The following is an 11,344-nucleotide window of genomic DNA, read 5'->3' as shown; positions in this document are numbered from 1 at the left end:
GGGATGGGGGCCCTAGGCAATTGCCTGGTTTGCCCCGCCCTAACGCCGGCCCTGGATACGGGATAAGATGTCTAGGGGTGAAGTACCTCTTTAATGAGAGAAACAGGGAAATCTGGATAAAAATGCCAAAAGTTTTATAATAGTCCCTATATATATATATATATATATATATATATATATATATATATATATATATATATATATATATATATATAGAGATGACTGGTTATTCTGAAAACCTACGCGAAACTGGTATACTTTAAGCAATATTTCCACAAAAGCATCAGCCAACCAGATAAAATTATAAGTAATGTGTATAGCTAGCTATGTGTTGCACATCAGTCCTGCCCCTGCCAATCCATCATGGTACAGATGGTCTTATTAATGGCCATAACACCTATACAAATAACAGTGTCAGGATTAGAAGGAACCTCCTGGATTAAATATCATTGTTTATATTTATGCTATTGGTTCTTATCCCCTGTTTTTACAGCGTGTACACCATCCCTTTCAAGCTATTCTTCAGGTAATTATCCAGACGGCGCGCCCCCTCTTTCTCGCTTCGCTCACAACATGTCCTGTTGTTGGTAATGACAGGGCTTATATTATACATTGCCACCCATATATATAAGCATTTTCTGCTTCTCTCTGTTTCCTGCAATCCGCTGAATCACGCATCATCTGTCACATTGTTAAAAGCTGCTGTCAGGCGCAGTGTAAACAATGGCAGTTTTCTGTATCAAGTGAGCCAAATGAATTCATGGGGAGAAAGAAAAAACGATTCGCTATAATGAATGAATTCTGGAATTTGTTATTAATAGGATTCACATTTTTTTACTGTACGATGTTGTCTTTCCTGAGATATTTGAATGATTTACTGATAAGTCATAGCAGTAGACATTCCAATACAACTAGTCATAGTCAGACCACCTATATATTATATATACTGCACTTCTCTACTATGAGTATATATTATGAGTAATTGTTTGTATAGCAAATCTCTAATATACTTTTTAACTTAGATTTGCTCCATTAGGCTAAGGTTTCCTTTTTTGGATATCTGCCACTGCAGTTTTTGAGCCAAAGTCAGAAGTGGATCCATAAGGGAGGAGAAGTGTAAGTCCTTCCTTTATATTTCATATTCCTTTTGAATACATTTCTGGCTTTGGCTCAAAAACTGCAGTGGCAGATATCCAAAAACCGCCAGAAAAAAAAACAAGTGGGAACTTAGCCTGAGGCTTGGTTTCCACACAGGTTTTTTTCTGGCGTTTTTTAGAAAATTGCCACTGAAGTTTTTGAGCCAAAGTCAGAAGTTGATCTAATAGGTAGGAGAAGTGTAAGTTCTTCCTTTATATGTCCTATTCCTTTTGAATACACTTCTGGCTTTGGATCAAAAACTGCAGTTGAAGTTTTCCAAAAACCGCCAGAGAAAAACCTGTGTGGAAACCTAGCCTTAAAGGGGTACTCCGGTGGAAAACTTTTTTTTTATTTTTTTTTTATTTTTTTATCAACTGGTGCCAGAAAATTAAACAGATTTGTAAATTTACTTCTATTAAAAAATCTTAATCCTTCCAGTACTTATTAGTTGCTGAATACTACAGAAGAAATGGCTTTCTTTTTGGAACACAGAGCTCTCTGCTGACATCAGGACCACAGTGCTCTCTGCTGACACCCCTGTCCATTTTAAGAACTGTCCAGAGTAGGAGAAAATCCCCATAGAAAACATGTGCTCCTCTGGACAGTTCCTAAAATGGACAGAAATGTCAGCAGAGAGCACTATGCTCCAAAAAGAAAATAATTTCCTCTGTAGTATTCAGCAGCCAATAAGTACTGGAAGGATTAAGATTTTTTAAGAGAAGTAATTTACAAATCTGTTTAACTTTCTGGCACCAGTTGATTAAAAAAAAAAATTCCACTGGAGTACCCCTTTAAGGTTATATTAAACAACTAACACAGACTTTAAAGGGGTACTCCGCCCTTCGACATCTTATCCCCTATCCAAAGGATAGGGGATAAAATGTCAGATCGCCGGGGACCCCCTGGATCTACCATGCAGCACCCACCTGTAGCAGCTTCCGGAACCGCTGGAGGTCCTCAGGCTGAGTCCATCTCGACCACCGGGATGGAAGATCGTGACATCACGACTCCACCCCTGTGTAACATCACACCCCGCCCCTCAGCTCCAGAAGCTGAGCTCCGGAAGCCGCTACAGGTAGGTGCTGCATGGTAGATCCAGGGGGTCCCCAGCAGAGGGACCCTGGCGATCTGACATCTTATAAGATGTTGAGGGGCGGAGTACCCCTTTAAAGGGGTTTTCCCATATCAAGGATCCTATTTAACCTTGTAGTGTGTGTCAAAATGCATATTTCTGCATATAGTTATAATTACCTTTCTTGCTTCCCTTCAAAGATGGACTTTTTTTCACTTCCCTTGTAGACAGCTCATTTTCTAGGTTACAGATCACTGCTAAGCTCTGCAGCAGTGGTTGGACTGGCCAGCCACCTGATCTGTCTGTCCTCAGTCTCATTCTCACATTGACTATTGAGGACCTTTTGATCACATGATCCTGTTTCAGGTCCTGCTGTCAGAGGAGGCACAGGTGAGCAGGATTAAAGGATTTTTTTACAGTTCCAATGTAATATACCTATTAAAATGTCCATGCGGCAAAGCCTATGTCAGTCAGACTTCAAGACAAATCTAAGTCAGGCTTGGTGAACACAAATCTATGATAAGACGGTATTCACACTTGGAACCAGAGGGAATGAAAGAAACGCAACATGGAGAAACGAGTGTAGCACGACACTTTAAACAATTTGGACACACTACAACAGATCTCAGATGGCAGATAATAGAAGAAGATGAAAGGAGAACAAAGAAAGAAGAAAATAAAAAATCATTGTTGAGGCGCGAGGCATATTGGATTACAGAGTTAGCGACAATTGAACCGAAAGGAATGAATGAAATGTGCAGTTATAAGGTATTCCTATGAGTAGCTGAGGTTATATAAAACATACCTGACGTTATATATGTAAGAGCTATATTTAAATGCAACAAGCCCTGAAAGAGTTAAATTCTTGTAACATACCAGTGTATTTAACCCAGCTCAGACTCCTCACTTGTGCGCATGACTAAGGGGTTGTTCCCCGCAATGTAGCGCGGCAGGCTGGAGCTGAGGCATTTGTCATCTTGCCCATTTGGGATGTAAACCATTGTACCCCATGCATCTCTATAAGAAATTGTGATGATTCTGAAAAGAACATATGAATAAAAAGAAAAACTTCAAGAAGACCTGAACGTGGTGGTCGTGAGTAATTCACCTAAATTTTCTTGTGCAGCTGTATATGCTCACCGCATGCTATCCAGGTCAGTTAAATAGAGTAGACTTTGATAGACTTTGTATGTATGTATATATATATATATATATATATATCTCAATAATACCCATATACCACTGTAACATTTTGTTATTCAACAGAATTAAAGGGGTTCTCCGCTGCCCTGCCTTCCAGAGCTCCGCTCGCAACGTCCAGAAGTTCATTACTCTGAACGCTGTGTGGGGGCTTCCTTGTTGGAGGCCAACCCCTCGTGACATCATGCCCGCCCCCTCAACGAAAGCCTATGGGAAAGGGGAATGAGAACGGTCGCACCCCCTTCCCATAGACTTTAGTTGAGGGGCGGGCATGACGTCACGAGTGGCCACCCCCTCGTGACGTCACGCCTGCCCCCTCGGGACATCATGTCCGCCCCCTCGTGACGTCACGCCCGCCCCTCAATGAAAGGGGTACTCCACGGAGTAATGAACTTCCGGACACTGCGAGCGGAGCTCCGGAAGGCAGGACAGCGGAGAACCCCTTTAAGGGAGTACTGCAGCTTGAAATCCTGCAGCCTTAGGGTATGGTCACTCAGAAAAAAAAATATTTTATCCCTCAACAGCAAAAAAAAAAAAGAAAATTCTAGCCACAAGGGATCTTTGCTGGCAGTAAACAGGTTTTGTTCCTATTTTGGAAAATGTACTGTACACAAAGCAAGTTTTGCTGCAAATGTTTATTCTAAAGAAGGAATGTATGAATAAAACAAGATCTTCCAGTATATACGTTATGTGGTTATATTCCGGATTAGTGTGGTGCAATTCTGTTATATGGAGCGCAAAGCTTGACATAGGGCCCCTATAGTTCTATGCTGGGTATGTGCCTGTTATCTGCCTCGGAAATACTGATCCATAATAAGGACATATTTTAGATAAAATACCATCATGATGTCATCAGTTGTTTCTTAATATTGCATATGTATTTTTTTGTTTTTTATAGTAAATGCTGATGGGCTATCTTCTAGATAACATGTGAATAGCACTACAGATTAATATTAGCACCATATCATGGAACCCAAAAACGGAACATACTGTAATACAGACTCAAAATACGCCTGTGTGAAATCCAGTTTATATATGGATTCGCTTGATACCAACTGTGGTGCTCTGGAATGTCCACAATCTAACCAGACCATGAAAATTCATGGTGAACGAAGTCTGGTCCAGTAGATCTGGTGTCACATCTCTAATACAGAGACTACGGTAAATACTTTTCAGACTTTAGTTGTCTGAAAAAAAAAATCTTTAACCCCTTAAGAACACATTTTGGCCTTAACCCCTTAAGGACTCAGCCCATTTTGGCCTTAAGGACTCAGACAATTTAATTTTTACGTTTTCATTTTTTCCTCCTCGCCTTCTAAAAATCATAACTCTTTTATATTTTCATCCACAGACTAGTATGGGGGCTTGTTTTTTGCGCGACCAGTTGTCCTTTGTAATGACATCACTCATTATATCATAAAATGTATGGTGCAACCAAAAAACACTATTTTTGTGGGGAAATTAAAACGAAAAACGCAATTTTGCTAATTTTGGAAGGTTTTGTTTTCACGCCGTACAATTTCTGGTAAAAATGACGTGTGTTCTTTATTCTGAGGGTCAATACGATTAAAATGATACCCATTATTATATACTTTCATATTATTGTTGCGCTTAAAAAAAATCACAAACTTTTTAACCAAATTAGTATGTTTATAATCCCTTTATTTTGATGACCTCTAACTTTTTTATTTTTCCGTATAAGTGGCGGTATGGGGGCTCATTTTTTGCGCCATGATCTGTTCTTTTTTTTGATACCACATTTGCATATAAAAAACTTTTAATACATTTTTTATAATTTTTTTTTAATAAAATGTATTAAAAAAGTAGGAATTTTGGACATTTTTAATTTTTTTTCGTTCACGCCGTTCACCGTACGGGATCATTAACATTTTATTTTAATAGTTCGGACATTTACGCACGCGGCGATACCAAATATGTCTATAAAAAATGTTTTTTACGCTTTTTGGGGGTAAAATAGGAAAAAACGGACGTTTTACTTTTTTATTGGGGATGGGGATTTTTCACTTTTTTTTTACTTTTACTTTTACATTTTTTTTAAATTTTTTTAACACTTGAATAGTCCCCATAGGGGACTATTCATAGCAATACCATGATTGCTAATACTGATCTGTTCTATGTATAGGACATAGAACAGATCAGTATTATCGGTCATCTCCTGCTCTGGTCTGCTCGATCACAGACCAGAGCAGGAGACGCCGGGAGACGCACGGAGGAAGGAGAGGGGACCTCCGTGCGGCGTTATGAATGATCGGATCCCCGCAGCAGGGCTGCGGGCGATCCGATCGTTCATTTAAATCGCGAACTGCCGCAGATGCCGGGATCTGTATTGATCCCGGCACCTGAGGGGTTAATGGCGGACGCCCGCGAGATCGCGGGCGTCGGCCATTGCCGGCGGGTCCCTGGCTGCGATCAGCAGCCGGGATCAGCCGCGCATGACACGGGCATCGCTCCGATGCCCGCGGTTATGCTTAGGACGTAAGTGTACGTCCTGGTGCGTTAAGTACCACCTCACCAGGACGTACATTTACGTCCTGCGTCCTTAAGGGGTTAAAGGGGTATTTCCATGGAATTTTTTTTTTTTTTTTAAATCAACTGGTGCCAGAAAGTTAAACATATTTGTAAATTACTTCTATTAAAAAAATCGTAATCCTTCCAGTACTTATTAGCTGCTGAATACTACAGAGGAAATTGTTTTCTTTTTGGAACACAGAGCTCTCTGCTGACATCATGACCACAGTGCTCTCTGCTGACATCTCTGTCCATTTTAAGAACTGTCCAGAGAAGGAGAAAATCCCCATAGGAAACCTATGCTGCTCTGGACAGTTCCTAAAATGGACAGAGATGTCAGCAGAGAGCACTGTGGTCATGATGTCAGCAGAGAGCTCTGTGTTACAAAATAAATTCCTCTGAAAATATACAGACCCTAAAAAGTTCTGGAAAGATTAAGATTTTTTTTATTAATAGAAGTAATTTACAAATCTGTTTAACTTTCTGGTACCAGTTGATTTAAAAAAAAAAAAAAAAATTTCCACGGGAGTACCCCTTTTTTCCTCCTCGCCTTCTAAAAATCAGAACACTTTTATATTTCCATCCACAGACCCATATAAGGGCTTGTTTTTTTGCATGACCAATTGTACTTTTGTAATGACATCAGTTTACCATAAAATGTATGGCAAACCCCAAAAATATTATTTGTGTTAGGAAATTTTGAAGGGTTTTGTTTTCACACTGTACACTTTACGGTAAAATTAATAAACCAACAAACAGTTAGTGGATAGGGGGGAAGAAATAGGGGGGGGTGACATATGAACCCTCATACACTATCTCTTAAGTACTGTAGTGACCCCCAAAGTGTAGCAGCATGTACTAAGACTCCCACTGAAGCTATACAGCCAAAAAGAAAAATGGAGTCATGTCAAAATAATTATGAACTTTATTAGGTCAAAAACTCATAAAAACAGACACATAATATGCAAAGGAGGAAAATAACAACACATGGGAAAAGCAAAAACACTGCCCCGGAACCTGCGCTGTCACATAAATATAAGCTATGGCAAAAATGTGATGACAATATTGCACTAGGGAAGGTAGCTATAGTTGATATTGCACTAACCCCTGTAGCTAGATGGCAGTATATACATAAGTCACACTATAAGGTGGACTAAGGGGGGTGTGCAAGATAAATGCATGAAGTGCTCGAGTAAATATCAAGAGAATACCAACCCAGAAAAGTGCAATGTGCAAGTGCAGAATATAAGCAGCAGACAGCTCACAGGGTCCAAGGCAGCGTCACCCCAACGCGCGTTTCGGCACGTTCAAGCCTTCGTCCGGTAGTGACGCTACCCTCAACCTCTCTTCTATTTATACAACCATAGAACCAATTAAAACAAAGTTGCCACCCACCTTATATGTGTCCTCATTCCACACACGTATTTCGGCGCATGTTCGCTGCACTGGATACTCCAGCTGGCGTCCCGGAAGGCCGCGTCATACAATCCGATCACATGACCAGTCACGTGACTCGGATCGCGTGAGGGACGCGACCGACAAGGACGCCGAACGGGAAGCAGGGCGGCGCATGCGCACTACTGGTGGAGGCAGCGGCTGGAAATCCAGCTAAACTGCACATGAGGAAACATATTGCCCTCTAGTGGCATAACATAGTATTAATTTATAAACCAACACAGTATAGCTAGAAACAGTGGTCCACACACCACATTGCTATTAAATTGGTATAGATACATATACAAGAGCAAAATTTCACAAGCAGGGGGGTAAACAGACAATAAATAATACATCAAAATAGACAATTAATTTTCACATATATACATGTTAGGTACAGTAATATCTCAATACATTGATTTAATCCTAATCTCTTGCCCACCGTACATTAGAAACCCCACAAAAATAATACAAAAATATCACAAAAATATATTCCCCTCCAATTCCTATCCAATGATATTGAGCAAATAATTTTGAGATAAATTAAATAAATGAATTGTTTTAAATAAAATACCGTAAAAAATATATCAATATTAACATATATATCCGTAAGTGAGTCATCTATAAAAAATAAAAATAATTTTCAATAAGTTTGTAAACCATACTGATAATTTACAATAAGTTTATAAACCATACTAGTAAAGTGCAATTGTGCCACGGGTAAACACTGCGTGAGAAAAATTTATAAGTGCTACTCCAGTACATAATAAGACTATATTCTCTCTCTGACCAAATCCTGTATACTGAGACCAATAATACCAGTTTACAAGGAGGAAATATTCCGCCCATATAGTGGTAGATATCAGCTCTACAAAGGTTCTACCGACCATTTAAGTAATTTACAGTGCAGTTACATCAGGTAACTCACAGTGGACATTTCTAATTGGAGTTTCTTTTTTCTTCTCCATCTAGCCCAAACCCTACCAGAACATTTTAGGCTCTGAAGTTTTCCAGCCCCTATAGTGCTCCATACAGTAACAATGTCCCTCTTGGTGTCCCACACAGGAGTGTGGGTAGATAAGTGGGTTTGGGAAGAGTAGGTAGGTCCCCCCTCATTAAGCAGCTAGGTTGCTCCAGTAGGTAGACCGGTCTCTTCACCTGGTTTCCCCCCCCCCCCCCCCGATAAGACAGGTGCCCCGACTAAGTATGTGCCATCTGTAAATAGATTTCAGTATGGATAGCTGCCCCCTGTATGTAGTAGCGACCATTCATAAATATGGGTTTCTCCCTGGAGGTAGGTCCTCTTGTACATAGTATCCCCCTGTATATTTGTAACACGGTTCAGTAGACAGGAACACTTGTGGTAGTGGATCCGTTGGACCTGTGTGGCAGATGACACCGGGCCGTATCACGGAGCGGGGTCTAAAGTGACGCTGTTTTTCACCAGAGCCCGCCCCAAAGCGGGATGGACTTGCAGTGGTAGGTGGCGGCCAGGTCGCTACCACTAGCATGACTCTACCACACAGACGGCTGAGGAGGTTCTAGGTACAGGTAGGATACGGCAACTCGAGGTCAGGATAGCAGGTCAGGGCAGGCGGCACAGGAGCGTAGTCAAGACATAGCAGGAGGTCAGTAGGCAGACATCTGCGGAACCAGAAACGGTAGTACAAGTAGTGTTCTTTTGAGTAAAATGGTTAATTACCAGAGGCTTAAGGAGTGACACATGAAAGGAGTTTGTAATACGATGTGAAGACGGCAAATGGAGTTTATAGGAGACTGGGTAAATTCTTTGCAGGACCTCGAACGGACCCAGGAAGCGAGGACCCAACTTGTAACTGGGAATTTTGAAATGAATGTACTTGGAAGATAACCAAACTTTATCACCAGAAGAAAAAGACGGAGGAGATCTTGGCCTGGGTTTTTATGCAAGAGGAGGCTTGAGACAAAAATTGCAGAGTCTGTTGCCAGATAGACGAGAAGTCACTGATCAGAACATCAACAGCTGGCACACCAATGGAAACAGAAACTGGGAGAGGAGGATGCAGATTATATCCATAGACAACAAAGAACGGAGAAGTCCTAGTGGATTTGGAATCCTTGTGGTTGTAGGAAAATTTGGACCAAGGAAGAAGATCAACCCAATCGTCCTGATGAGCTGAGACAAAATTACGTAAATAAGTTTCCAGAATTTGGTTTACCCTCTCCACTTGGCCATTGGACTCAGGGTGATAGGCAGAGGAGAAGTCCAGGTTGATGTCAAGGCAGGAGCAGAGAGCTCGCCAAAACTTAGAAACGAACTGAACTCCTCGATCCGAGACAATATGATTTGGTGGACCATGGAAACAAAAGATATGTTGCAGGAAGTGCTTTACAAGCTGTGGAGCAGATGGGAGACCCGGAAGAGGAATAAAGTGAGCCATCTTAGAAAACCGATCAACCACCACCCAAATGACTGTGTTATTACGAGATGGAGGCGATCGGTAATAAAGTCCACAGCAATGTGAAACCAGGGAGTCTCCGGAATGGTCAGAGGCTGTAAGAGTCCTGCAGGTCTCTGCTGAGGAGTTGTGTCACATGCACAGGTTACACAGGAATGGACAAAATATGAAACATCACGTTCAAGATGCGGTTACCAGTAGTGCCGGGAGATTAAAAGCATGGTTTGGCGAAGTCCAGGGTGACCTGCCAACAAAGAAGAATGACCCCATTTTAAACCCTTGCGTCTCAATCTGGTGGGTACAAAAGTTTTTCCTGGAGGAACCTTCTGAAGAACGGCTGGAGCGACAGGAATCAAATGATCCGGAGGAATAATGTGCCTAGGCGCGGAGTCCAAACCCACAACGTCAGAGGACCTGGAAAGAGCATCAGCTCTGACGTTCTTGTCAGCAGGGCGGAAATGAATGAAGAAATTAAATCTGGAGAATAATAAAGACCACCTTGCTTGGCGGTTATTTTAACTGCATGTTGTTCTTGGAATTTAGTCTACGATTAAGCACCTGCCGGTGCGAAACACGTCGGAAATTCCTGATCTGTATTGTGACTCCTTGCCAAGCATAATAAAGCAAGTTTTATCTGCACATCAAGCATCGGACATTCTTACAACTGAAGGAAGATCCGAGGCTTCTGGCAGAGGTACCTCAGCGGCATCCATGGCCGGATCTTACTGTAACACTCACAGTTCAGTAGACAGGAGCACTTGTGGTAGTGGATCCGCTGTACCTGTGTGGCAGATGACACGGGCCATACCAGGGAGCGGGGTCTAAGGTGCCACTGATTTTCACCAGAGCCGGCCGCGAAGCAGGATGGACTTGCAGCAGCAGGCGGCACCCAGGTCGCTACCCCTGGCACTACTCGACCACACGGGTGGCTGAGGAGATTCGAAGCACAGGTAGGATACGGCAAGTCAAGGTCAGGATAGCAGAAGGTCAGGGCAGGCGGCACAGGAGCCTAGTCAGGACATAACAGGAGTTCAGTAGGCAGGCAGCAAAGGAGTAAGGTCAGGTCATGGAACAATGAGGTCAGAAAACAGCAAGGCAACTCACAGGAACGCTTTCTCTAAGGCACTAGGGCAACAAAGATCCGACTGGGGTAAGTGGGAGGTACAGAAACTTATAACAGGAGGTAGGGGGCATGCGCGCTGGAGCTGAGAGGAAGCAACAGAGGACAGAGGTGAGTGATGGGCTGGGACTCGCATGCAGGCATGTCCGGCAATGCAAATCCCAGCCCCGCCGGCTGGGGACAGGAAGGGGACAATATAGTTGCAATCCCCTGTATATAGTTGCAGCCCACCTTTAGGTAGTATTAAGTAGGAGTAGTATCAACCTCTTTAGGTAGTAGTAGTATTAGCATTCTCCTTTTAGGTGGTAGTTTTAGCAGCCTCCTTATTGGGGGTACTCCAGTGGAAAACAATTAATTATTATTATTATTTATTTATTTTTTTTTTAATCCACTGGTGCCAGAAAGTTAAACAGA

This window comes from Hyla sarda, chromosome 4 (assembly GCF_029499605.1).
Source record: "Hyla sarda isolate aHylSar1 chromosome 4, aHylSar1.hap1, whole genome shotgun sequence".
Taxonomy (NCBI): Eukaryota; Metazoa; Chordata; class Amphibia; order Anura; family Hylidae; genus Hyla; species Hyla sarda.
Note: the sequence above shows the minus strand (reverse complement) of the source record.